The sequence below is a fragment of the Ciona robusta genome, unplaced genomic scaffold (genome assembly GCF_009617815.1).
Source record: "Ciona robusta unplaced genomic scaffold, ASM961781v2 AP042757.1".
Lineage (NCBI taxonomy): Eukaryota > Metazoa > Chordata > Ascidiacea > Phlebobranchia > Cionidae > Ciona > Ciona robusta.
Genome location: NW_028323136.1, coordinates 1 through 16330, shown reverse-complemented (window position 1 = coordinate 16330; position 16330 = coordinate 1). Strand labels below are relative to the sequence as shown.

Here is a 16330-nt window from a genome sequence, read left to right as displayed (position 1 = left end):
CAAATTATTTCTTGGTCAAACCGTAGTCGTCGTGGCCGAGTGGTTAAGGCGACAGACTCGAAATCTGTTGGGCTCTGCCCGCCCAGGTTCGAATCCTGTCGGACGTTCTTTTTCTGATGATCTGTCGGCGACGTTCTTTTTCTTATTTTTGAAATGAATGATGATCTTACTCGGAACAGTTTCAAATTAAACCTTTAATGCAACCGTGGCCGAGTGGTTAAGGCGACAGACTTGAAATCTGTTGGGCTCTGCCCGCACAGGTTCGAATCCTGTCGGCGACGTTCATTTTCTAATTTTTGAGACAAATGATGATCTTACTGGGAACAGTTACAAATTAATTCTTGGTCAAACCGTAGTCGTCGTGGCCGAGTGGTTAAGGCGACAGACTTGAAATCTGTTGGGCTCTGCCCGCACAGGTTCGAATCCTGTCGGCGACGTTCTTCTTCTAATTTTTCAGACAAATGATGATCTTACTCGGAACGGTTACAAATTAATTCATGGTCAAACCGTAGTCGTCGTGGCCGAGTGGTTAAGGCGACAGACTCGAAATCTGTTGGGCTCTGCCCGCACAGGTTCGAATCCTGTCGGCGACGTTCTTTTTCTTATTTTTGAAATGAATGATGATCTTACTCGGAACGGTTTCAAATTAAACCTTTAATGCAACCGTGGCCGAGGTTAAGGCGACAGACTGAAATCTGTTGGGCTCTGCCCGCACAGGTTCGAATCCTGTCGGCGACGTTTTTTTCTTATTTTTGAAATGAATGATGATCTTACTCGGAACAGTTTCAAATTAAACCTTTAATGCAACCGTAGTCGTCGTGGCCGAGTGGTTAAGGCGACAGACTTGAAATCTGTTGGGCTCTGCCCGCACAGGTTCGAATCCTGTCGGCGACGTTCTTTTTCTAATTTTTGAGATAAATGATGATCTTACTGGGAACAGTTACAAATTAATTCTTGGTCAAACCGTAGTCGTCGTGGCCGAGTGGTTAAGGCGACAGACTTGAAATCTGTTGGGCTCTGCCCGCACAGGTTCGAATCCTGTCGGCGACGTTCTTTTTCTAATTTTTGAGATAAATGATGATCTTACTGGGAACAGTTACAAATTAATTCTTGGTCAAACCGTAGTCGTCGTGGCCGAGTGGTTAAGGCGACAGACTCGAAATCTGTTGGGCTCTGCCCGCACAGGTTCGAATCCTGTCGGCGACGTTCTTCTTCTAATTTTTGAGACAAATGATGATCTTACTCGGAACGGTTACAAATTAATTCTTTGATGAAACCGTGTCGTCGTGGCCGAGTGGTTAAGGCGACAGACTCGAAATCTGTTGGGCTCTGCCCGCCAGGTTCGAATCCTGTCGGCCACGTTCTTTATCTAATTTTTAATATAAATGATGATCTTACTGGGAACAGTTACAAATTAATTCTTGGTCAAACCGTAGTCGTCGTGGCCGAGTGGTTAAGGCGACAGACTTGAAATCTGTTGGGCTCTGCCCGCACAGGTTCGAATCCTGTCGGCGACGTTCTTTTTCTAATTTTTGAGATAAATGATGATCTTACTGGGAACAGTTACAAATTAATTCTTGGTCAAACCGTAGTCGTCGTGGCCGAGTGGTTAAGGCGACAGACTAGAAATCTGTTGGGCTCTGCCCACACAGGTTCGAATCCTGTCGGCGACGTTCTTCTTCTAATTTTTGAGACAAATGATGATCTTACTCGGAACGGTTACAAATTAATTCTTTGATGAAACCGAAGTCGTCGTGGCCGAGTGGTTAAGGCGACAGACTCGAAATCTGTTGGGCTCTGCCCGCACAGGTTCGAATCCTGTCGGCACGTTCTTTTTCTAATTTTTAATATAAATGATGATCTTACTGGGAACAGTTACAAATTAATTCTTGGTCAAACCGTAGTCGTCGTGGCCGAGTGGTTAAGGCGACAGACTCGAAATCTGTTGGGCTCTGCCCGCACAGGTTCGAATCCTGTCGGCGACGTTCTTCTTCTAATTTTTCAGACAAATGATGATCTTACTCGGAACAGTTTCAAATTAAACCTTTAATGCAACCGTAGTCGTCGTGGCCGAGTGGTTAAGGCGACAGACTTGAAATCTGTTGGGCTCTGCCGCACACTGGGAACAGTTACAAATTAATTCTTGGTCAAACCGTAGTCGTCGTGGTCGAGTGGTTAAGGCGACAGACTCGAAATCTGTTGGGCTCTGCCCGCACAGGTTCGAATCCTGTCGGCGACGTTCTTTTTCCTATTTTTGAAATGAATGATGATCTTACTCGGAACGGTTTCAAATTAAACCTTTAATGCAACCGTAGTCGTCGTGGCCGAATGGTTAAGGCGACAGACTTGAAATCTGTTGGGCTCTGCCCGCACAGGTTCGAATCCTGTCGGCGACGTTCTTTTTCTTATTTTTGAAATGAATGATGATCTTACTCGGAACAGTTTCAAATTAAACCTTTAGTGCAACCGTAGTCGTCGTGGCCGAGTGGTTAAGGCGACAGACTTGAAATCTGTTGGGCTCTGCCCGCACAGGTTCGAATCCTGTCGGCGACGTTCTTTTTCTTATTTTTGAAATGAATGATGATCTTACTCGGAACAGTTTCAAATTAAACCTTTAGTGCAACCGTAGTCGTCGTGGCCGAGTGGTTAAGGCGACAGACTTGAAATCTGTTGGGCTCTGCCCGCACAGGTTCGAATCCTGTCGGCGACGTTCTTTTTCTAATTTTTGAGATAAATGATGATCTTACTGGGAACAGTTACAAATTAATTCTTGGTCAAACCGTAGTCGTCGTGGCCGAGTGGTTAAGGCGACAGACTCGAAATCTGTTGGGCTCTGCCCGCACAGGTTCGAATCCTGTCGGCGACGTTCTTTTTCCTATTTTTGAAATGAATGATGATCTTACTCGGAACGGTTTCAAATTAAACCTTTAATGCAACCGTAGACGTCGTGGCCGAGTGGTTAAGGCGACAGACTTGAAATCTGTTGGGCTCTGCCCGCACAGGTTCGAATCCTGTCGGCGACGATCTTCTTCTAATTTTTCAGACAAATGATGATCTTACTCGGAACGGTTACAAATTAATTCTTTGATGAAACCGTAGTCGTCGTGGCCGAGTGGTTAAGGCGACAGACTCGAAATCTGTTGGGCTCTGCCCGCACAGGTTCGAATCCTGTCGGCGACGTTCTTTTTCTTATTTTTGAAATGAATGATGATCTTACTCGGAACGGTTACAAATTAATTCTTTGATGAAACCGTAGTCGTCGTGGCCGAGTGGTTAAGGCGACAGACTCGAAATCTGTTGGGCTCTGCCCGCCAGGTTGAATCCTGTCGGCGACGTTCTTTTTCTAATTTTTGAAATGAATGATGATCTTACTCGGAACGGTTTCAAATTAAACCTTTAATGCAACCGTGGCCGAGTAGTTAAGGCGACAGACCTGAAATCTGTTGGGCTCTGCCCGCACAGATTCGAATCCTGTCGGCGACGTTCTTTTTCTTATTTTTGAAATGAATGATGATCTTACTCGGAACAGTTTCAAATTAAACCTTTAATGCAACCGTAGTCGTCGTGGCCGAGTGGTTAAGGCGACAGACTTGAAATCTGTTGGGCTCTGCCCGCACAGGTTCGAATCCTGTCGGCGACGTTCTTTTTCTAATTTTTGAGGTAAATGATGATCTTACTGGGAACAGTTACAAATTAATTCTTGGTCAAACCGTAGTCGTCGTGGCCGAGTGGTTAAGGCGACAGACTTGAAATCTGTTGGGCTCTGCCCGCACAGGTTCGAATCCTGTCGGCGACGTTCTTTTTCTTATTTTTGAAATGAATGATGATCTGACTCGGAACGGTTTCAAATTAAACCTTTAATGCAACCGTGGCCGAGTAGTTAAGGCGACAGACCTGAAATATGTTGGGCTCTGCCCGCCCAGGTTCGAATCCTGTCGGCGACGTTCTTTTTCTTATTTTTGAAGTGAATGATAATCCTTACTCGGAACAGTTTCAAATTAAACCTTTAATGCAACCGTAGTCGTCGTGGCCGAGTGGTTAAGGCGACAGACTTGAAATCTGTTGGGCTCTGCCCGCACAGGTTCGAATCCTGTCGGCGACGTTCTTTTTCTAATTTTTGAGATAAATGATGATCTTACTGGGAACAGTTACAAATTAATTCTTGGTCAAACCGTAGTCGTCGTGGCCGAGTGGTTAAGGCGACAGACTCGAAATCTGTTGGGCTCTGCCCGCACAGGTACGAATCCTGTCGGCCACGTTCTTCTTCTAATTTTTGAGACAAATGATGATCTTACTGGGAACAGTTACAAATTATTTTTTGGTCAAACCGTAGTCGTCGTGGCCGAGTGGTTAAGGCGACAGACTCGAAATCTGTTGGGCTCTGCCCGCCCAGGTTCGAATCCTGTCGGCGACGTTCTTTTTCCTATTTTTGAAATGAATGATGTTCTTACTCGGAACGGTTTCAAATTAAACCTTTAATGCAACCGTAGACGTCGTGGCCGAGTGGTTAAGGCGACAGACTTGAAATCTGTTGGGCTCTGCCCGCACAGGTTCGAATCCTGTCCGCGACGTTCTTCTTCTAATTTTTCAGACAAATGATGATCTTACTCGGAACGGTTACAAATTAATTCTTTGATGAAACCGTAGTCGTCGTGGCCGAGTGGTTAAGGCGACAGACTTGAAATCTGTTGGGCTCTGCCCGCACAGGTTCGAATCCTGTCGGCCACGTTCTTTTTCTAATTTTTGAGATAAATGATGATCTTACTGGGAACAGTTACAAATTAATTCTTGGTCAAACCGTAGTCGTCGTGGCCGAGTGGTTAAGGCGACAGACTTGAAATCTGTTGGGCTCTGCCCGCACAGGTTCGAATCCTGTCGGCGACGTTCTTTTTCTAATTTTTGAGATAAATGATGATCTTACTGGGAACAGTTACAAATTAATTCTTGGTCAAACCGTAGTCGTCGTGGCCGAGTGGTTAAGGCGACAGACTCGAAATCTGTTGGGCTCTGCCCGCACAGGTTCGAATCCTGTCGGCGACGTTCTTCTTCTAATTTTTGAGACAAATGATGATCTTACTCGGAACGGTTACAAATTAATTCTTTGATGAAACCGTAGTCGTCGTGGCCGAGTGGTTAAGGCGACAGACTCGAAATCTGTTGGGCTCTGCCCGCACAGGTTCGAATCCTGTCGGCGACGTTCTTCTTCTAATTTTTGAGACAAATGATGATCTTACTCGGAACGGTTACAAATTAATTCTTTGATGAAACCGTTGTCGTCGTGGCCGAGTGGTTAAGGCGACAGACTCGAAATCTGTTGGGCTCTGCCCGCACAGGTTCGAATCCTGTCGGCGACGTTCTTCTTCTAATTTTTCAGACAAATGATGATCTTACTCGGAACAGTTTCAAATTAAACCTTTAATGCAACCGTAGTCGTCGTGGCCGAGTGGTTAAGGCGACAGACTTGAAATCTGTTGGGCTCTGGCCGCACACTGGGAACAGTTACAAATTAATTCTTGGTCAAACCGTAGTCGTCGTCGAGTGGTTAAGGCGACAGACTCGAAATCTGTTGGGCTCTGCCCGCACAGGTTCGAATCCTGTCGGCGACGTTCTTTTTCCTATTTTTGAAATGAATGATGATCTTACTCGGAACGGTTTCAAATTAAACCTTTAATGCAACCGTAGTCGTCGTGGCCGATGGTTAAGGCGACAGACTTGAAATCTGTTGGGCTCTGCCCGCACAGGTTCGAATCCTGTCGGCGACGTTCTTTTTCTTATTTTTGAAATGAATGATGATCTTACTCGGAACAGTTTCAAATTAAACCTTTAGTGCAACCGTAGTCGTCGTGGCCGAGTGGTTAAGGCGACAGACTTGAAATCTGTTGGGCTCTGCCCGCACAGGTTCGAATCCTGTCGGCGACGTTCTTTTTCTTATTTTTGAAATGAATGATGATCTTACTCGGAACAGTTTCAAATTAAACCTTTAGTGCAACCGTAGTCGTCGTGGCCGAGTGGTTAAGGCGACAGACTTGAAATCTGTTGGGCTCTGCCCGCACAGGTTCGAATCCTGTCGGCGACGTTCTTTTTCTAATTTTTGAGATAAATGATGATCTTACTGGAACAGTTACAAATTAATTCTTGGTCAAACCGTAGTCGTCGTGGCCGAGTGGTTAAGGCGACAGACTCGAAATCTGTTGGGCTCTGCCCGCACAGGTTCGAATCCTGTCGGCGACGTTCTTTTTCCTATTTTTGAAATGAATGATGATCTTACTCGGAACGGTTTCAAATTAAACCTTTAATGCAACCGTAGACGTCGTGGCCGAGTGGTTAAGGCGACAGACTTGAAATCTGTTGGGCTCTGCCCGCACAGGTTCGAATCCTGTCGGCGACGTTCTTCTTCTAATTTTTCAGACAAATGATGATCTTACTCGGAACGGTTACAAATTAATTCTTTGATGAAACCGTAGTCGTCGTGGCCGAGTGGTTAAGGCGACAGACTCGAAATCTGTTGGGCTCTGCCCGCACAGGTTCGAATCCTGTCGGCGACGTTCTTTTTCTTATTTTTGAAATGAATGATGATCTTACTCGGAACGGTTACAAATTAATTCTTTGATGAAACCGTAGTCGTCGTGGCCGAGTGGTTAAGGCGACAGACTCGAAATCTGTTGGGCTATGCCCGCCCAGGTTTGAATCCTGTCGGCGACGTTCTTTTTCTAATTTTTGAAATGAATGATGATCTTACTCGGAACGGTTTCAAATTAAACCTTTAATGCAACCGTGGCCGAGTAGTTAAGGCGACAGACCTGAAATCTGTTGGGCTCTGCCCGCACAGGTTCGAATCCTGTCGGCGACGTTCTTTTTCTTATTTTTGAAATGAATGATGATCTTACTCGGAACAGTTTCAAATTAAACCTTTAATGCAACCGTAGTCGTCGTGGCCGAGTGGTTAAGGCGACAGACTTGAAATCTGTTGGGCTCTGCCCGCACAGGTTCGAATCCTGTCGGCGACGTTCTTTTTCTAATTTTTGAGTAAATGATGATCTTACTGGGAACAGTTACAAATTAATTCTTGGTCAAACCGTAGTCGTCGTGGCCGAGTGGTTAAGGCGACAGACTTGAAATCTGTTGGGCTCTGCCCGCACAGGTTCGAATCCTGTCGGCGACGTTCTTTTTCTTATTTTTGAAATGAATGATGATCTGACTCGGAACGGTTTCAAATTAAACCTTTAATGCAACCGTGGCCGAGTAGTTAAGGCGACAGACCTGAAATATGTTGGGCTCTGCCCGCCCAGGTTCGAATCCTGTCGGCGACGTTCTTTTTCTTATTTTTGAAGTGAATGATAATCCTTACTCGGAACAGTTTCAAATTAAACCTTTAATGCAACCGTAGTCGTCGTGGCCGAGTGGTTAAGGCGACAGACTTGAAATCTGTTGGGCTCTGCCCGCACAGGTTCGAATCCTGTCGGCGACGTTCTTTTTCTAATTTTTGAGATAAATGATGATCTTACTGGGAACAGTTACAAATTAATTCTTGGTCAAACCGTAGTCGTCGTGGCCGAGTGGTTAAGGCGACAGACTCGAAATCTGTTGGGCTCTGCCCGCACAGGTTCGAATCCTGTCGGCGACGTTCTTCTTCTAATTTTTGAGACAAATGATGATCTTACTGGGAACAGTTACAAATTAATTTTTTGGTCAAACCGTAGTCGTCGTGGCCGAGTGGTTAAGGCGACAGACTCGAAATCTGTTGGGCTCTGCCCGCCAGGTTCGAATCCTGTCGGCGACGTTCTTTTTCTATTTTTGAAATGAATGATGTTCTTACTCGGAACGGTTTCAAATTAAACCTTTAATGCAACCGTAGTCGTCGTGGCCGAGTGGTTAAGGCGACAGACTTGAAATCTGTTGGGCTCTGCCCGCACAGGTTCGAATCCTGTCGGCGACGTTCTTCTTCTAATTTTTCAGACAAATGATGATCTTACTCGGAACGGTTACAAATTAATTCTTTGATGAAACCGTAGTCGTCGTGGCCGAGTGGTTAAGGCGACAGACTTGAAATCTGTTGGGCTCTGCCCGCACAGGTTCGAATCCTGTCGGCACGTTCTTTTTCTAATTTTTGAGATAAATGATGATCTTACTGGGAACAGTTACAAATTAATTCTTGGTCAAACCGTAGTCGTCGTGGCGAGTGGTTAAGGCGACAGACTTGAAATCTGTTGGGCTCTGCCCGCACAGGTTCGAATCCTGTCGGCGACGTTCTTTTTCTAATTTTTGAGATAAATGATGATCTTACTGGGAACAGTTACAAATTAATTCTTGGTCAAACCGTAGTCGTCGTGGCCGAGTGGTTAAGGCGACAGACTCGAAATCTGTTGGGCTCTGCCCGCACAGGTTCGAATCCTGTCGGCGACGTTCTTCTTCTAATTTTTGAGACAAATGATGATCTTACTCGGAACGGTTACAAATTAATTCTTTGATGAAACCGTTGTCGTCGTGGCCGAGTGGTTAAGGCGACAGACTCGAAATCTGTTGGGCTCTGCCCGCCCAGGTTCGAATCCTGTCGGCACGTTCTTTTCTAATTTTTAATATAAATGATGATCTTACTGGGAACAGTTACAAATTAATTCTTGGTCAAACCATAGTCGTCGTGGCCGAGTGGTTAAGGCGACAGACTTGAAATCTGTTGGGCTCTGCCCGCACAGGTTCGAATCCTGTCGGCGACGTTCTTTTTCTAATTTTTGAGATAAATGATGATCTTACTGGGAACAGTTACAAATTAATTCTTGGTCAAACCGTAGTCGTCGTGGCCGAGTGGTTAAGGCGACAGACTGAAATCTGTTGGGCTCTGCCCACACAGGTTCGAATCCTGTCGGCGACGTTCTTCTTCTAATTTTTGAGACAAATGATGATCTTACTCGGAACGGTTACAAATTAATTCTTTGATGAAACCGTAGTCGTCGTGGCCGAGTGGTTAAGGCGACAGACTCGAAATCTGTTGGGCTCTGCCCGCACAGGTTCGAATCCTGTCGGCCACGTTCTTTTTCTAATTTTTAATATAAATGATGATCTTACTGGGAACAGTTACAAATTAATTCTTGGTCAAACCGTAGTCGTCGTGGCCGAGTGGTTAAGGCGACAGACTCGAAATCTGTTGGGCTCTGCCCGCACAGGTTCGAATCCTGTCGGCGACGTTCTTCTTCTAATTTTTCAGACAAATGATGATCTTACTCGGAACAGTTTCAAATTAAACCTTTAATGCAACCGTAGTCGTCGTGGCCGAGTGGTTAAGGCGACAGACTTGAAATCTGTTGGGCTCTGGCCGCACACTGGGAACAGTTACAAATTAATTCTTGGTCAAACCGTAGTCGTCGTGGCCGAGTGGTTAAGGCGACAGACTCGAAATCTGTTGGGCTCTGCCCGCACAGGTTCGAATCCTGTCGGCGACGTTCTTTTTCTATTTTTGAAATGAATGATGATCTTACTCGGAACGGTTTCAAATTAAACCTTTAATGCAACCGTAGTCGTCGTGGCCGAATGGTTAAGGCGACAGACTTGAAATCTGTTGGGCTCTGCCCGCACAGGTTCGAATCCTGTCGGCGACGTTCTTTTTCTATTTTTGAAATGAATGATGATCTTACTCGGAACAGTTTCAAATTAAACCTTTAGTGCAACCGTAGTCGTCGTGGCCGAGTGGTTAAGGCGACAGACTTGAAATCTGTTGGGCTCTGCCCGCACAGGTTCGAATCCTGTCGGCGACGTTCTTTTTCTTATTTTTGAAATGAATGATGATCTTACTCGGAACAGTTTCAAATTAAACCTTTAGTGCAACCGTAGTCGTCGTGGCCGAGTGGTTAAGGCGACAGACTTGAAATCTGTTGGGCTCTGCCCGCACAGGTTCGAATCCTGTCGGCGACGTTCTTTTTCTAATTTTTGAGATAAATGATGATCTTACTGGGAACAGTTACAAATTAATTCTTGGTCAAACCGTAGTCGTCGTGGCCGAGTGGTTAAGGCGACAGACTCGAAATCTGTTGGGCTCTGCCCGCACAGGTTCGAATCCTGTCGGCGACGTTCTTTTTCTATTTTTGAAATGAATGATGATCTTACTCGGAACGGTTTCAAATTAAACCTTTAATGCAACCGTAGTCGTCGTGGCCGAGTGGTTAAGGCGACAGACTTGAAATCTGTTGGGCTCTGCCCGCACAGGTTCGAATCCTGTCGGCGACGTTCTTTTTCTATTTTTGAAATGAATGATGATCTTACTCGGAACAGTTTCAAATTAACCTTTAATGCAACCGTAGTCGTCGTGGCCGAGTGGTTAAGGCGACAGACTTGAAATCTGTTGGGCTCTGCCCGCACAGGTTCGAATCCTGTCGGCGACGTTCTTTTCTAATTTTTGAGAAAATGATGATCTTACTCGGAACGGTTACAAATTAATTCTTTGATGAAACCGTAGTCGTCGTGGCCGAGTGGTTAAGGCGACAGACTCGAAATCTGTTGGGCTCTGCCCGCACAGGTTCGAATCCTGTCGGCGACGTTCTTTTTCTTATTTTTGAAATGAATGATGATCTTACTCGGAACGGTTCAAATTAATTCTTTAATGAAACCGTAGTCGTCGTGGCCGAGTGGTTAAGGCGACAGACTGAAATCTGTTGGGCTCTGCCCGCACAGGTTCGAATCCTGTCGGCGACGTTCTTTTTCTAATTTTTGAAATGAATGATGATCTTACTCGGAACGGTTTCAAATTAAACCTTTAATGCAACCGTGGCCGAGTGGTTAAGGCGACAGACTGAAATCTGTTGGGCTCTGCCCGCACAGGTTCGAATCCTGTCGGCGACGTTCTTTTTCTATTTTTGAAATGAATGATGATCTTACTCGGAACAGTTTCAAATTAAACCTTTAATGCAACCGTAGTCGTCGTGGCCGAGTGGTTAAGGCGACAGACTTGAAATCTGTTGGGCTCTGCCCGCACAGGTTCGAATCCTGTCGGCGACGTTCTTTTTCTAATTTTTGAGAAATGATGATCTTACTCGGAACAGTTACAAATTAATTCTTGGTCAAACCGTAGTCGTCGTGGCCGAGTGGTTAAGGCGACAGACTTGAAATCTGTTGGGCTCTGCCCGCACAGGTTCGAATCCTGTCGGCGACGTTCTTTTTCTAATTTTTGAAATGAATGATGATCTTACTCGGAACGGTTTCAAATTAAACCTTTAATGCAACCGTGGCCGAGTGGTTAAGGCGACAGACTGAAATCTGTTGGGCTCTGCCCGCACAGGTTCGAATCCTGTCGGCGACGTTCTTTTTCTATTTTTGAATGAATGATGATCTTACTCGGAACAGTTTCAAATTAAACCTTTAATGCAACCGTAGTCGTCGTGGCCGAGTGGTTAAGGCGACAGACTTGAAATCTGTTGGGCTCTGCCCGCACAGGTTCGAATCCTGTCGGCGACGTTCTTTTTCTAATTTTGAGATAAATGATGATCTTACTGGGAACAGTTACAAATTAATTCTTGGTCAAACCGTAGTCGTCGTGGCCGAGTGGTTAAGGCGACAGACTCGAAATCTGTTGGGCTCTGCCCGCACAGGTTCGAATCCTGTCGGCGACGTTCTTCTTCTAATTTTTGAGAAAATGATGATCTTACTCGGAACGGTTACAAATTAATTCTTTGATGAAACCGTAGTCGTCGTGGCCGAGTGGTTAAGGCGACAGACTCGAAATCTGTTGGGCTCTGCCCGCACAGGTTCGAATCCTGTCGGCGACGTTCTTCTTCTAATTTTTGAGACAAATGATGATCTTACTCGGAACGGTTACAAATTAATTCTTTGATGAAACCGTAGTCGTCGTGGCCGAGTGGTTAAGGCGACAGACTCGAAATCTGTTGGGCTCTGCCCGCACAGGTTCGAATCCTGTCGGCGACGTTCTTTTCTAATTTTTGACAAATGATGATCTTACTCGGAACAGTTTCAAATTAAACCTTTAATGCAACCGTAGTCGTCGTGGCCGAGTGGTTAAGGCGACAGACTTGAAATCTGTTGGGCTCTGCCGCACACTGGGAACAGTTACAAATTAATTCTTGGTCAAACCGTAGTCGTCGTGGCCGAGTGGTTAAGGCGACAGACTCGAAATCTGTTGGGCTCTGCCCGCACAGGTTCGAATCCTGTCGGCGACGTTCTTTTTCTATTTTTGAAATGAATGATGATCTTACTCGGAACGGTTTCAAATTAAACCTTTAATGCAACCGTAGTCGTCGTGGCCGAGTGGTTAAGGCGACAGACTTGAAATCTGTTGGGCTCTGCCCGCACAGGTTCGAATCCTGTCGGCGACGTTCTTTTTCTTATTTTTGAAATGAATGATGATCTTACTCGGAACAGTTTCAAATTAAACCTTTATGCAACCGTAGTCGTCGTGGCCGAGTGGTTAAGGCGACAGACTTGAAATCTGTTGGGCTCTGCCCGCACAGGTTCGAATCCTGTCGGCGACGTTCTTTTTCTTATTTTTGAAATGAATGATGATCTTACTCGGAACAGTTTCAAATTAAACCTTTATGCAACCGTAGTCGTCGTGGCCGAGTGGTTAAGGCGACAGACTTGAAATCTGTTGGGCTCTGCCCGCACAGGTTCGAATCCTGTCGGCGACGTTCTTTTTCTAATTTTTGAGATAAATGATGATCTTACTGGAACAGTTACAAATTAATTCTTGGTCAAACCGTAGTCGTCGTGGCCGAGTGGTTAAGGCGACAGACTCGAAATCTGTTGGGCTCTGCCCGCACAGGTTCGAATCCTGTCGGCGACGTTCTTTTTCTATTTTTGAAATGAATGATGATCTTACTCGGAACGGTTTCAAATTAAACCTTTAATGCAACCGTAGTCGTCGTGGCCGAGTGGTTAAGGCGACAGACTGAAATCTGTTGGGCTCTGCCCGCACAGGTTCGAATCCTGTCGGCGACGTTCTTTTCTAATTTTTGACAAATGATGATCTTACTCGGAACGGTTACAAATTAATTCTTTGATGAAACCGTAGTCGTCGTGGCCGAGTGGTTAAGGCGACAGACTCGAAATCTGTTGGGCTCTGCCCGCACAGGTTCGAATCCTGTCGGCGACGTTCTTTTTCTTATTTTTGAAATGAATGATGATCTTACTCGGAACGGTTACAAATTAATTCTTTGATGAAACCGTAGTCGTCGTGGCCGAGTGGTTAAGGCGACAGACTCGAAATCTGTTGGGCTCTGCCCGCCCAGGTTCGAATCCTGTCGGCGACGTTCTTTTTCTATTTTTGAAATGAATGATGATCTTACTCGGAACGGTTTCAAATTAAACCTTTAATGCAACCGTGGCCGAGTGGTTAAGGCGACAGACTGAAATCTGTTGGGCTCTGCCCGCACAGGTTCGAATCCTGTCGGCGACGTTCTTTTTCTTATTTTTGAAATGAATGATGATCTTACTCGGAACAGTTTCAAATTAAACCTTTAATGCAAACCGTAGTCGTCGTGGCCGAGTGGTTAAGGCGACAGACTTGAAATCTGTTGGGCTCTGCCCGCACAGGTTCGAATCCTGTCGGCGACGTTCTTTTTCTAATTTTTGAGATAAATGATGATCTTACTGGGAACAGTTACAAATTAATTCTTGGTCAAACCGTAGTCGTCGTGGCCGAGTGGTTAAGGCGACAGACTTGAAATCTGTTGGGCTCTGCCCGCACAGGTTCGAATCCTGTCGGCGACGTTCTTTTTCTATTTTTGAAATGAATGATGATCTTACTCGGAACGGTTTCAAATTAAACCTTTAATGCAACCGTGGCCGAGTGGTTAAGGCGACAGACTGAAATCTGTTGGGCTCTGCCCGCACAGGTTCGAATCCTGTCGGCGACGTTCTTTTTCTATTTTTGAATGAATGATGATCTTACTCGGAACAGTTTCAAATTAAACCTTTAATGCAACCGTAGTCGTCGTGGCCGAGTGGTTAAGGCGACAGACTTGAAATCTGTTGGGCTCTGCCCGCACAGGTTCGAATCCTGTCGGCGACGTTCTTTTTCTAATTTTTGAGATAAATGATGATCTTACTGGAACAGTTACAAATTAATTCTTGGTCAAACCGTAGTCGTCGTGGCCGAGTGGTTAAGGCGACAGACTCGAAATCTGTTGGGCTCTGCCCGCACAGGTTCGAATCCTGTCGGCGACGTTCTTTTCTATTTTTGAGAAAATGATGATCTTACTGGGAACAGTTACAAATTAATTTTGGTCAAACCGTAGTCGTCGTGGCCGAGTGGTTAAGGCGACAGACTCGAAATCTGTTGGGCTCTGCCCGCACAGGTTCGAATCCTGTCGGCGACGTTCTTTTTCTATTTTTGAAATGAATGATGATCTTACTCGGAACGGTTTCAAATTAAACCTTTAATGCAACCGTAGTCGTCGTGGCCGAGTGGTTAAGGCGACAGACTTGAAATCTGTTGGGCTCTGCCCGCACAGGTTCGAATCCTGTCGGCGACGTTCTTTTCTAATTTTTGACAAATGATGATCTTACTCGGAACGGTTACAAATTAATTCTTTGATGAAACCGTAGTCGTCGTGGCCGAGTGGTTAAGGCGACAGACTTGAAATCTGTTGGGCTCTGCCCGCACAGGTTCGAATCCTGTCGGCGACGTTCTTTTTCTAATTTTTGAGATAAATGATGATCTTACTCGGAACAGTTACAAATTAATTCTTCAAACCGTAGTCGTCGTGGCCGAGTGGTTAAGGCGACAGACTTGAAATCTGTTGGGCTCTGCCCGCACAGGTTCGAATCCTGTCGGCGACGTTCTTTTTCTAATTTTTGAGATAAATGATGATCTTACTCGGAACAGTTTACAAATTAATTCTTGCAAACCGTAGTCGTCGTGGCCGAGTGGTTAAGGCGACAGACTCGAAATCTGTTGGGCTCTGCCCGCACAGGTTCGAATCCTGTCGGCGACGTTCTTTTCTAATTTTTGAGAAAATGATGATCTTACTCGGAACGGTTACAAATTAATTCTTTTGAAACCGTAGTCGTCGTGGCCGAGTGGTTAAGGCGACAGACTCGAAATCTGTTGGGCTCTGCCCGCACAGGTTCGAATCCTGTCGGCGACGTTCTTTTCTAATTTTTAAATAAATGATGATCTTACTGGAACAGTTACAAATTAATTCTTGGTCAAACCGTAGTCGTCGTGGCCGAGTGGTTAAGGCGACAGACTTGAAATCTGTTGGGCTCTGCCCGCACAGGTTCGAATCCTGTCGGCGACGTTCTTTTTCTAATTTTTGAGATAAATGATGATCTTACTGGGAACAGTTACAAATTAATTCTTGGTCAAACCGTAGTCGTCGTGGCCGAGTGGTTAAGGCGACAGACTGAAATCTGTTGGGCTCTGCCCACAGGTTCGAATCCTGTCGGCGACGTTCTTTTTCTAATTTTTGAGAAAATGATGATCTTACTCGGAACGGTTACAAATTAATTCTTTATGAAACCGTAGTCGTCGTGGCCGAGTGGTTAAGGCGACAGACTCGAAATCTGTTGGGCTCTGCCCGCACAGGTTCGAATCCTGTCGGCGACGTTCTTTTTCTAATTTTTATAAATGATGATCTTACTCGGAACAGTTACAAATTAATTCTTGGTCAAACCGTAGTCGTCGTGGCCGAGTGGTTAAGGCGACAGACTGAAATCTGTTGGGCTCTGCCCGCACAGGTTCGAATCCTGTCGGCGACGTTCTTCTTCTAATTTTTGAGACAAATGATGATCTTACTCGGAACAGTTTCAAATTAACCTTTAATGCAACCGTAGTCGTCGTGGCCGAGTGGTTAAGGCGACAGACTTGAAATCTGTTGGGCTCTGCCGCACACTGGGAACAGTTACAAATTAATTCTTGGTCAAACCGTAGTCGTCGTGGCCGAGTGGTTAAGGCGACAGACTCGAAATCTGTTGGGCTCTGCCCGCACAGGTTCGAATCCTGTCGGCGACGTTCTTTTTCTATTTTTGAAATGAATGATGATCTTACTCGGAACGGTTTCAAATTAAACCTTTAATGCAACCGTAGTCGTCGTGGCCGAGTGGTTAAGGCGACAGACTTGAAATCTGTTGGGCTCTGCCCGCACAGGTTCGAATCCTGTCGGCGACGTTCTTTTTCTATTTTTGAAATGAATGATGATCTTACTCGGAACAGTTTCAAATTAAACCTTTATGCAAACCGTAGTCGTCGTGGCCGAGTGGTTAAGGCGACAGACTTGAAATCTGTTGGGCTCTGCCCGCACAGGTTCGAATCCTGTCGGCGACGTTCTTTTTCTAATTTTTGAAATGAATGATGATCTTACTCGGAACAGTTTCAAATTAAACCTTT

At 45.4% G+C, this 16330-nt stretch overlaps 74 non-coding genes across 74 annotated transcripts; all 74 read left to right on the top strand.

Annotated features, from left to right (window-relative positions):
* Nucleotides 1-199: 199 nt before the first annotated feature.
* Nucleotides 200-281, top strand: Trnas-uga (transfer RNA serine (anticodon UGA)). Its single transcript has one exon. It is a non-coding gene; the product is annotated as a tRNA-Ser (tRNA).
* Nucleotides 282-355: 74 nt separating this feature from the next.
* Trnas-uga (transfer RNA serine (anticodon UGA)) lies at nt 356-437 on the top strand. The gene has a single exon. It is a non-coding gene; the product is annotated as a tRNA-Ser (tRNA).
* Nucleotides 438-511: 74 nt separating this feature from the next.
* Trnas-cga (transfer RNA serine (anticodon CGA)) lies at nt 512-593 on the top strand. Its single transcript has one exon. It is a non-coding gene; the product is annotated as a tRNA-Ser (tRNA).
* Nucleotides 594-812: 219 nt separating this feature from the next.
* Trnas-uga (transfer RNA serine (anticodon UGA)) lies at nt 813-894 on the top strand. The gene has a single exon. It is a non-coding gene; the product is annotated as a tRNA-Ser (tRNA).
* A 74-nt stretch (nt 895-968) lies between these two features.
* Nucleotides 969-1050, top strand: Trnas-uga (transfer RNA serine (anticodon UGA)). Its single transcript has one exon. It is a non-coding gene; the product is annotated as a tRNA-Ser (tRNA).
* Nucleotides 1051-1124: 74 nt separating this feature from the next.
* Trnas-cga (transfer RNA serine (anticodon CGA)) lies at nt 1125-1206 on the top strand. The gene has a single exon. It is a non-coding gene; the product is annotated as a tRNA-Ser (tRNA).
* A 229-nt stretch (nt 1207-1435) lies between these two features.
* Trnas-uga (transfer RNA serine (anticodon UGA)) lies at nt 1436-1517 on the top strand. The gene has a single exon. It is a non-coding gene; the product is annotated as a tRNA-Ser (tRNA).
* Nucleotides 1518-1591: 74 nt separating this feature from the next.
* On the top strand, nt 1592-1673 carry Trnas-aga (transfer RNA serine (anticodon AGA)). Its single transcript has one exon. It is a non-coding gene; the product is annotated as a tRNA-Ser (tRNA).
* A 230-nt stretch (nt 1674-1903) lies between these two features.
* Trnas-cga (transfer RNA serine (anticodon CGA)) lies at nt 1904-1985 on the top strand. The gene has a single exon. It is a non-coding gene; the product is annotated as a tRNA-Ser (tRNA).
* A 172-nt stretch (nt 1986-2157) lies between these two features.
* Nucleotides 2158-2239, top strand: Trnas-cga (transfer RNA serine (anticodon CGA)). Its single transcript has one exon. It is a non-coding gene; the product is annotated as a tRNA-Ser (tRNA).
* Nucleotides 2240-2314: 75 nt separating this feature from the next.
* Trnas-uga (transfer RNA serine (anticodon UGA)) lies at nt 2315-2396 on the top strand. The gene has a single exon. It is a non-coding gene; the product is annotated as a tRNA-Ser (tRNA).
* Nucleotides 2397-2471: 75 nt separating this feature from the next.
* Trnas-uga (transfer RNA serine (anticodon UGA)) lies at nt 2472-2553 on the top strand. The gene has a single exon. It is a non-coding gene; the product is annotated as a tRNA-Ser (tRNA).
* Nucleotides 2554-2628: 75 nt separating this feature from the next.
* Trnas-uga (transfer RNA serine (anticodon UGA)) lies at nt 2629-2710 on the top strand. Its single transcript has one exon. It is a non-coding gene; the product is annotated as a tRNA-Ser (tRNA).
* Nucleotides 2711-2784: 74 nt separating this feature from the next.
* Trnas-cga (transfer RNA serine (anticodon CGA)) lies at nt 2785-2866 on the top strand. The gene has a single exon. It is a non-coding gene; the product is annotated as a tRNA-Ser (tRNA).
* Nucleotides 2867-2941: 75 nt separating this feature from the next.
* Trnas-uga (transfer RNA serine (anticodon UGA)) lies at nt 2942-3023 on the top strand. The gene has a single exon. It is a non-coding gene; the product is annotated as a tRNA-Ser (tRNA).
* A 75-nt stretch (nt 3024-3098) lies between these two features.
* Nucleotides 3099-3180, top strand: Trnas-cga (transfer RNA serine (anticodon CGA)). The gene has a single exon. It is a non-coding gene; the product is annotated as a tRNA-Ser (tRNA).
* A 378-nt stretch (nt 3181-3558) lies between these two features.
* Nucleotides 3559-3640, top strand: Trnas-uga (transfer RNA serine (anticodon UGA)). The gene has a single exon. It is a non-coding gene; the product is annotated as a tRNA-Ser (tRNA).
* A 74-nt stretch (nt 3641-3714) lies between these two features.
* On the top strand, nt 3715-3796 carry Trnas-uga (transfer RNA serine (anticodon UGA)). Its single transcript has one exon. It is a non-coding gene; the product is annotated as a tRNA-Ser (tRNA).
* Nucleotides 3797-4020: 224 nt separating this feature from the next.
* Nucleotides 4021-4102, top strand: Trnas-uga (transfer RNA serine (anticodon UGA)). Its single transcript has one exon. It is a non-coding gene; the product is annotated as a tRNA-Ser (tRNA).
* Nucleotides 4103-4332: 230 nt separating this feature from the next.
* Nucleotides 4333-4414, top strand: Trnas-cga (transfer RNA serine (anticodon CGA)). Its single transcript has one exon. It is a non-coding gene; the product is annotated as a tRNA-Ser (tRNA).
* Nucleotides 4415-4646: 232 nt separating this feature from the next.
* On the top strand, nt 4647-4728 carry Trnas-uga (transfer RNA serine (anticodon UGA)). The gene has a single exon. It is a non-coding gene; the product is annotated as a tRNA-Ser (tRNA).
* Nucleotides 4729-4802: 74 nt separating this feature from the next.
* Trnas-uga (transfer RNA serine (anticodon UGA)) lies at nt 4803-4884 on the top strand. The gene has a single exon. It is a non-coding gene; the product is annotated as a tRNA-Ser (tRNA).
* Nucleotides 4885-4958: 74 nt separating this feature from the next.
* Trnas-cga (transfer RNA serine (anticodon CGA)) lies at nt 4959-5040 on the top strand. The gene has a single exon. It is a non-coding gene; the product is annotated as a tRNA-Ser (tRNA).
* A 75-nt stretch (nt 5041-5115) lies between these two features.
* Trnas-cga (transfer RNA serine (anticodon CGA)) lies at nt 5116-5197 on the top strand. Its single transcript has one exon. It is a non-coding gene; the product is annotated as a tRNA-Ser (tRNA).
* Nucleotides 5198-5272: 75 nt separating this feature from the next.
* On the top strand, nt 5273-5354 carry Trnas-cga (transfer RNA serine (anticodon CGA)). Its single transcript has one exon. It is a non-coding gene; the product is annotated as a tRNA-Ser (tRNA).
* A 483-nt stretch (nt 5355-5837) lies between these two features.
* On the top strand, nt 5838-5919 carry Trnas-uga (transfer RNA serine (anticodon UGA)). The gene has a single exon. It is a non-coding gene; the product is annotated as a tRNA-Ser (tRNA).
* A 75-nt stretch (nt 5920-5994) lies between these two features.
* On the top strand, nt 5995-6076 carry Trnas-uga (transfer RNA serine (anticodon UGA)). The gene has a single exon. It is a non-coding gene; the product is annotated as a tRNA-Ser (tRNA).
* Nucleotides 6077-6149: 73 nt separating this feature from the next.
* On the top strand, nt 6150-6231 carry Trnas-cga (transfer RNA serine (anticodon CGA)). Its single transcript has one exon. It is a non-coding gene; the product is annotated as a tRNA-Ser (tRNA).
* A 75-nt stretch (nt 6232-6306) lies between these two features.
* Trnas-uga (transfer RNA serine (anticodon UGA)) lies at nt 6307-6388 on the top strand. Its single transcript has one exon. It is a non-coding gene; the product is annotated as a tRNA-Ser (tRNA).
* A 75-nt stretch (nt 6389-6463) lies between these two features.
* Trnas-cga (transfer RNA serine (anticodon CGA)) lies at nt 6464-6545 on the top strand. Its single transcript has one exon. It is a non-coding gene; the product is annotated as a tRNA-Ser (tRNA).
* Nucleotides 6546-6925: 380 nt separating this feature from the next.
* Nucleotides 6926-7007, top strand: Trnas-uga (transfer RNA serine (anticodon UGA)). Its single transcript has one exon. It is a non-coding gene; the product is annotated as a tRNA-Ser (tRNA).
* Nucleotides 7008-7080: 73 nt separating this feature from the next.
* Trnas-uga (transfer RNA serine (anticodon UGA)) lies at nt 7081-7162 on the top strand. The gene has a single exon. It is a non-coding gene; the product is annotated as a tRNA-Ser (tRNA).
* Nucleotides 7163-7386: 224 nt separating this feature from the next.
* Nucleotides 7387-7468, top strand: Trnas-uga (transfer RNA serine (anticodon UGA)). Its single transcript has one exon. It is a non-coding gene; the product is annotated as a tRNA-Ser (tRNA).
* A 74-nt stretch (nt 7469-7542) lies between these two features.
* Trnas-cga (transfer RNA serine (anticodon CGA)) lies at nt 7543-7624 on the top strand. Its single transcript has one exon. It is a non-coding gene; the product is annotated as a tRNA-Ser (tRNA).
* Nucleotides 7625-7854: 230 nt separating this feature from the next.
* Nucleotides 7855-7936, top strand: Trnas-uga (transfer RNA serine (anticodon UGA)). Its single transcript has one exon. It is a non-coding gene; the product is annotated as a tRNA-Ser (tRNA).
* Nucleotides 7937-8321: 385 nt separating this feature from the next.
* Trnas-cga (transfer RNA serine (anticodon CGA)) lies at nt 8322-8403 on the top strand. Its single transcript has one exon. It is a non-coding gene; the product is annotated as a tRNA-Ser (tRNA).
* Nucleotides 8404-8632: 229 nt separating this feature from the next.
* Trnas-uga (transfer RNA serine (anticodon UGA)) lies at nt 8633-8714 on the top strand. The gene has a single exon. It is a non-coding gene; the product is annotated as a tRNA-Ser (tRNA).
* A 386-nt stretch (nt 8715-9100) lies between these two features.
* On the top strand, nt 9101-9182 carry Trnas-cga (transfer RNA serine (anticodon CGA)). The gene has a single exon. It is a non-coding gene; the product is annotated as a tRNA-Ser (tRNA).
* A 173-nt stretch (nt 9183-9355) lies between these two features.
* On the top strand, nt 9356-9437 carry Trnas-cga (transfer RNA serine (anticodon CGA)). Its single transcript has one exon. It is a non-coding gene; the product is annotated as a tRNA-Ser (tRNA).
* Nucleotides 9438-9511: 74 nt separating this feature from the next.
* On the top strand, nt 9512-9593 carry Trnas-uga (transfer RNA serine (anticodon UGA)). Its single transcript has one exon. It is a non-coding gene; the product is annotated as a tRNA-Ser (tRNA).
* Nucleotides 9594-9667: 74 nt separating this feature from the next.
* Nucleotides 9668-9749, top strand: Trnas-uga (transfer RNA serine (anticodon UGA)). Its single transcript has one exon. It is a non-coding gene; the product is annotated as a tRNA-Ser (tRNA).
* Nucleotides 9750-9824: 75 nt separating this feature from the next.
* Trnas-uga (transfer RNA serine (anticodon UGA)) lies at nt 9825-9906 on the top strand. Its single transcript has one exon. It is a non-coding gene; the product is annotated as a tRNA-Ser (tRNA).
* A 74-nt stretch (nt 9907-9980) lies between these two features.
* Nucleotides 9981-10062, top strand: Trnas-cga (transfer RNA serine (anticodon CGA)). The gene has a single exon. It is a non-coding gene; the product is annotated as a tRNA-Ser (tRNA).
* A 74-nt stretch (nt 10063-10136) lies between these two features.
* Trnas-uga (transfer RNA serine (anticodon UGA)) lies at nt 10137-10218 on the top strand. The gene has a single exon. It is a non-coding gene; the product is annotated as a tRNA-Ser (tRNA).
* A 73-nt stretch (nt 10219-10291) lies between these two features.
* Trnas-uga (transfer RNA serine (anticodon UGA)) lies at nt 10292-10373 on the top strand. Its single transcript has one exon. It is a non-coding gene; the product is annotated as a tRNA-Ser (tRNA).
* A 73-nt stretch (nt 10374-10446) lies between these two features.
* Trnas-cga (transfer RNA serine (anticodon CGA)) lies at nt 10447-10528 on the top strand. Its single transcript has one exon. It is a non-coding gene; the product is annotated as a tRNA-Ser (tRNA).
* A 376-nt stretch (nt 10529-10904) lies between these two features.
* Nucleotides 10905-10986, top strand: Trnas-uga (transfer RNA serine (anticodon UGA)). Its single transcript has one exon. It is a non-coding gene; the product is annotated as a tRNA-Ser (tRNA).
* A 72-nt stretch (nt 10987-11058) lies between these two features.
* Trnas-uga (transfer RNA serine (anticodon UGA)) lies at nt 11059-11140 on the top strand. Its single transcript has one exon. It is a non-coding gene; the product is annotated as a tRNA-Ser (tRNA).
* A 220-nt stretch (nt 11141-11360) lies between these two features.
* Trnas-uga (transfer RNA serine (anticodon UGA)) lies at nt 11361-11442 on the top strand. The gene has a single exon. It is a non-coding gene; the product is annotated as a tRNA-Ser (tRNA).
* A 73-nt stretch (nt 11443-11515) lies between these two features.
* Nucleotides 11516-11597, top strand: Trnas-cga (transfer RNA serine (anticodon CGA)). Its single transcript has one exon. It is a non-coding gene; the product is annotated as a tRNA-Ser (tRNA).
* A 74-nt stretch (nt 11598-11671) lies between these two features.
* Trnas-cga (transfer RNA serine (anticodon CGA)) lies at nt 11672-11753 on the top strand. The gene has a single exon. It is a non-coding gene; the product is annotated as a tRNA-Ser (tRNA).
* Nucleotides 11754-11828: 75 nt separating this feature from the next.
* Trnas-cga (transfer RNA serine (anticodon CGA)) lies at nt 11829-11910 on the top strand. The gene has a single exon. It is a non-coding gene; the product is annotated as a tRNA-Ser (tRNA).
* Nucleotides 11911-12079: 169 nt separating this feature from the next.
* Nucleotides 12080-12161, top strand: Trnas-cga (transfer RNA serine (anticodon CGA)). The gene has a single exon. It is a non-coding gene; the product is annotated as a tRNA-Ser (tRNA).
* Nucleotides 12162-12235: 74 nt separating this feature from the next.
* Nucleotides 12236-12317, top strand: Trnas-uga (transfer RNA serine (anticodon UGA)). Its single transcript has one exon. It is a non-coding gene; the product is annotated as a tRNA-Ser (tRNA).
* A 74-nt stretch (nt 12318-12391) lies between these two features.
* Nucleotides 12392-12473, top strand: Trnas-uga (transfer RNA serine (anticodon UGA)). The gene has a single exon. It is a non-coding gene; the product is annotated as a tRNA-Ser (tRNA).
* A 74-nt stretch (nt 12474-12547) lies between these two features.
* Nucleotides 12548-12629, top strand: Trnas-uga (transfer RNA serine (anticodon UGA)). Its single transcript has one exon. It is a non-coding gene; the product is annotated as a tRNA-Ser (tRNA).
* A 73-nt stretch (nt 12630-12702) lies between these two features.
* Nucleotides 12703-12784, top strand: Trnas-cga (transfer RNA serine (anticodon CGA)). The gene has a single exon. It is a non-coding gene; the product is annotated as a tRNA-Ser (tRNA).
* A 227-nt stretch (nt 12785-13011) lies between these two features.
* Nucleotides 13012-13093, top strand: Trnas-cga (transfer RNA serine (anticodon CGA)). Its single transcript has one exon. It is a non-coding gene; the product is annotated as a tRNA-Ser (tRNA).
* Nucleotides 13094-13168: 75 nt separating this feature from the next.
* On the top strand, nt 13169-13250 carry Trnas-cga (transfer RNA serine (anticodon CGA)). Its single transcript has one exon. It is a non-coding gene; the product is annotated as a tRNA-Ser (tRNA).
* Nucleotides 13251-13472: 222 nt separating this feature from the next.
* On the top strand, nt 13473-13554 carry Trnas-uga (transfer RNA serine (anticodon UGA)). Its single transcript has one exon. It is a non-coding gene; the product is annotated as a tRNA-Ser (tRNA).
* A 74-nt stretch (nt 13555-13628) lies between these two features.
* Trnas-uga (transfer RNA serine (anticodon UGA)) lies at nt 13629-13710 on the top strand. Its single transcript has one exon. It is a non-coding gene; the product is annotated as a tRNA-Ser (tRNA).
* Nucleotides 13711-13929: 219 nt separating this feature from the next.
* On the top strand, nt 13930-14011 carry Trnas-uga (transfer RNA serine (anticodon UGA)). Its single transcript has one exon. It is a non-coding gene; the product is annotated as a tRNA-Ser (tRNA).
* Nucleotides 14012-14084: 73 nt separating this feature from the next.
* Trnas-cga (transfer RNA serine (anticodon CGA)) lies at nt 14085-14166 on the top strand. Its single transcript has one exon. It is a non-coding gene; the product is annotated as a tRNA-Ser (tRNA).
* A 70-nt stretch (nt 14167-14236) lies between these two features.
* On the top strand, nt 14237-14318 carry Trnas-cga (transfer RNA serine (anticodon CGA)). The gene has a single exon. It is a non-coding gene; the product is annotated as a tRNA-Ser (tRNA).
* A 74-nt stretch (nt 14319-14392) lies between these two features.
* On the top strand, nt 14393-14474 carry Trnas-uga (transfer RNA serine (anticodon UGA)). Its single transcript has one exon. It is a non-coding gene; the product is annotated as a tRNA-Ser (tRNA).
* Nucleotides 14475-14546: 72 nt separating this feature from the next.
* On the top strand, nt 14547-14628 carry Trnas-uga (transfer RNA serine (anticodon UGA)). Its single transcript has one exon. It is a non-coding gene; the product is annotated as a tRNA-Ser (tRNA).
* Nucleotides 14629-14699: 71 nt separating this feature from the next.
* Nucleotides 14700-14781, top strand: Trnas-uga (transfer RNA serine (anticodon UGA)). The gene has a single exon. It is a non-coding gene; the product is annotated as a tRNA-Ser (tRNA).
* Nucleotides 14782-14854: 73 nt separating this feature from the next.
* On the top strand, nt 14855-14936 carry Trnas-cga (transfer RNA serine (anticodon CGA)). Its single transcript has one exon. It is a non-coding gene; the product is annotated as a tRNA-Ser (tRNA).
* Nucleotides 14937-15007: 71 nt separating this feature from the next.
* Trnas-cga (transfer RNA serine (anticodon CGA)) lies at nt 15008-15089 on the top strand. The gene has a single exon. It is a non-coding gene; the product is annotated as a tRNA-Ser (tRNA).
* Nucleotides 15090-15160: 71 nt separating this feature from the next.
* Trnas-uga (transfer RNA serine (anticodon UGA)) lies at nt 15161-15242 on the top strand. The gene has a single exon. It is a non-coding gene; the product is annotated as a tRNA-Ser (tRNA).
* A 226-nt stretch (nt 15243-15468) lies between these two features.
* Trnas-cga (transfer RNA serine (anticodon CGA)) lies at nt 15469-15550 on the top strand. The gene has a single exon. It is a non-coding gene; the product is annotated as a tRNA-Ser (tRNA).
* A 323-nt stretch (nt 15551-15873) lies between these two features.
* On the top strand, nt 15874-15955 carry Trnas-cga (transfer RNA serine (anticodon CGA)). Its single transcript has one exon. It is a non-coding gene; the product is annotated as a tRNA-Ser (tRNA).
* A 74-nt stretch (nt 15956-16029) lies between these two features.
* On the top strand, nt 16030-16111 carry Trnas-uga (transfer RNA serine (anticodon UGA)). The gene has a single exon. It is a non-coding gene; the product is annotated as a tRNA-Ser (tRNA).
* A 74-nt stretch (nt 16112-16185) lies between these two features.
* On the top strand, nt 16186-16267 carry Trnas-uga (transfer RNA serine (anticodon UGA)). Its single transcript has one exon. It is a non-coding gene; the product is annotated as a tRNA-Ser (tRNA).
* The last annotated feature ends 63 nt before the right edge of the window (nt 16268-16330 follow it).